The sequence below is a fragment of the Mirounga leonina genome, unplaced genomic scaffold, assembly GCF_011800145.1.
Source record: "Mirounga leonina isolate KUSES-001 unplaced genomic scaffold, KU_Mleo_1.0 Mir_165, whole genome shotgun sequence".
NCBI lineage: Eukaryota > Metazoa > Chordata > Mammalia > Carnivora > Phocidae > Mirounga > Mirounga leonina.
In genome coordinates this window covers 28,995,030-28,997,686 of record NW_023270415.1, presented here as the reverse complement: position 1 = coordinate 28,997,686, position 2,657 = coordinate 28,995,030, and the positions used below count along the sequence as shown (strand labels likewise).

Here is a 2,657-nt window from a genome sequence, read left to right as displayed (position 1 = left end):
GACTTCCTTACATATGAATAAAATGGTAACTCAGAATGTTTAAGTGACCTGGTTAGTATTAAATAGACAACAAATGGTGGATCCAGGTTTTGTACATAGGTCTTTTTTTAACACTTTTATCATGGATACTTGTTTTCCTCTTCTTTTTTAAAAAACATTTAACATGAGTCTACCTTCTTAACAGATTTTTAAAGAGCACAATACGTATCATTTTTTTAAAATATGGAATGCTTCATGAATTTGTGTGTCATCCTTGTGCAGAGGCCACGCTAATCTCTGTATTGTTGCGATTTTAGTCTATATGCTGCCGAAACAAGTCTACAGTATTGTTAACTACAGGCACAGCAATGTACAGCAGATCTCTAGATCTTATTCATCTTGTATAATTGAAATTTTATACCCATTGAACAGTAACTCCCCATTCCCACTTCCTTCTTTCCCTTGTAATCACCATTCTACTCTCCATTTCCATGAATTTGACTATTCTAGATACTTCATGTAAGTGGAATCATGCAGTATTTGTCCTTCTGTGACTGGTTTGTTTCACCAGCATAATGTCCTCCAAGTTCATCTATATCATAACATATGGTAGGATTTCTTTTTTTTTTAAAGTTGAATGTGTTCTATTGGTTGTGTATACCATGGTTTTTTTTATCCATACATCCGTCAATGGACATTTAGGTCATTTCCATGTTTTGACTCTTGAATAATGCTATAGTGAACATGGGCGTGCACATATCTCTTTGAGATCCTGATTTCAATTCTCTTGGATAAATACCCAGAAGTGGGATTGCTGATTAGATGGTAATTCTATTTTTAATTTTGGGGGGAACTTCATGATGTTTTCCATAGCAGCTGCATCATATTACATTCTCACCAATTGTGTATTATGGATAATTTTAAACACACATTGTGGAGAGAAAGGTACAGTGTGCCTGCATGTACCCATTATTCAGATTTAACACTCACTGGCTCACAGCCATGTTTGCATTCATTTGCACCACCTTTACTGTTTCTGCCCCCAGAATTCTCTCTCTCTCTCTCTCTTTTTTTTTTCTTCCTCATATGACCCAGCAATTGCACTACTGGGTATTTACCCCTAAGATACAAATTAGTGATCCCAGAATTCTCTTGAAACTTGTTCCCAGACATCAGATTTCATCCATAAATATTTGAGTATATGTCTCTAACAAAAAAGAACTTTTGTTAAAGACCATAGTCATAGTGCCATGTTCGTACATAAAAAATTCTAGTAATGTCTTTATATCACCCAATATCCAGTCAGTATTTTTCTCATACATGTTTTATTGGTTTGTTTGTTTAAAGATCCTGTGTTGCTGGTTTGTTTGAATTGACATTCCAACAGGCTGCACACACTGCGTTCTATTGGGAGGTCTCTTAAAGATTTTTCATTTCATAGGTTACCTTAACTTTTATTTTTAAATATTTAGTTGAAATTGATTTGTTGAATAAATTGAGTAATTATCCAGAAAGTAAGGAATTACTTTCTGGATATTGCTGATTGCATTCTCATTTAAAAATTGAAAACCATCGGGGTGCCTGGGTGGCTCAGTCGTTAAGCGTCTGCCTTTGGCTCAGGTCATGGTCCTAGGGTCTGGGATCGAGCCCTGCATCGGGCTCCCTGTTCCGCGGGAAGCCTGCTTCTCCCTCTCCCACTCCCCCTGCTTGTGTTTCCTCTCTCACTTTCCTGGTTAGATCAAAAGTCTTGATCATATTTAGGCTATTTTTTTTGGCAAGACTACTTCTTCAGTGGTGTTGTAAATTTCCATCAGGAGATGCATAATGTCCAGTTGTCTTCTGCTGTGATGTTAGCTGCCATTAAGAATCATTTTTTCCCAGATTCAGAGTTTACTTAGGGGTTTGCAAAATGGTAATATTCCAGTCATTTTATTACATCTTTATATGCTAGCTGGACTACTTCTGTAGACAGAATTTCTTTCTCATCAACTTTTTGAATACACTGAGGTGCAGTTTTGACCGGAAAAATAAATTATCTCTATGAATCTTCCCCTTTATTTACTAGTGTTTAGAATAATGAGTTGGTTTTCCCACCATTCTCCAAAGGTGATCAATTTTTTCAAAATGATAATTGCAAATTCCTGGATTTTTAACATATTTGTTTCATTTAAATCCACTGATATTATTCCTCTTATTGGTGCTGCCAATGACTCATCTTTGAACAGTGGGAGCTAATTCAAGACGGTTCATGAGTTCTATTGACGTTTTTCCAATAATTTTTGATAAATTCCTTGCCTTTTGGAATGGCAAAATATTCAGATTCATTTTACAAATTTCCTGCTCCTGACTTTTTTAAAATTTATATTTATTTATGTAAAGATTTTATTTATTTATTTGACAGAGAGAGACACAGTGAGAGAGGGAACACAAGCAGGGGGAGTGGGAGAGGGAGAAGCAGGCTCCCCACGGAGCAGGGAGCCCGATGCGGGGCTCGATCCCAGGACCCTGGGACCATGACCTGAGCCGAAGGCAGACTCTTAACTACTGAGCCACCCAGGTGCCCGCTCCTGACTTTTATACCTGTCTGTTCTATGTTTTCTCCTATCATGTGTGATAATTTTATGTAATTGTAGCTTAATCTCCCATTGTGTGTACATGTGCACATATGTATACACCCA

General features: G+C 37.0%; 1 pseudogene; it reads right to left on the bottom strand.

Moving 5' to 3' along the window:
* Window positions 1–216: 216 nt before the first annotated feature.
* Window positions 217–316, bottom strand: LOC118015454 (annotated as a pseudogene).
* Between the last annotated feature and the right edge of the window lie 2,341 nt (window positions 317–2,657).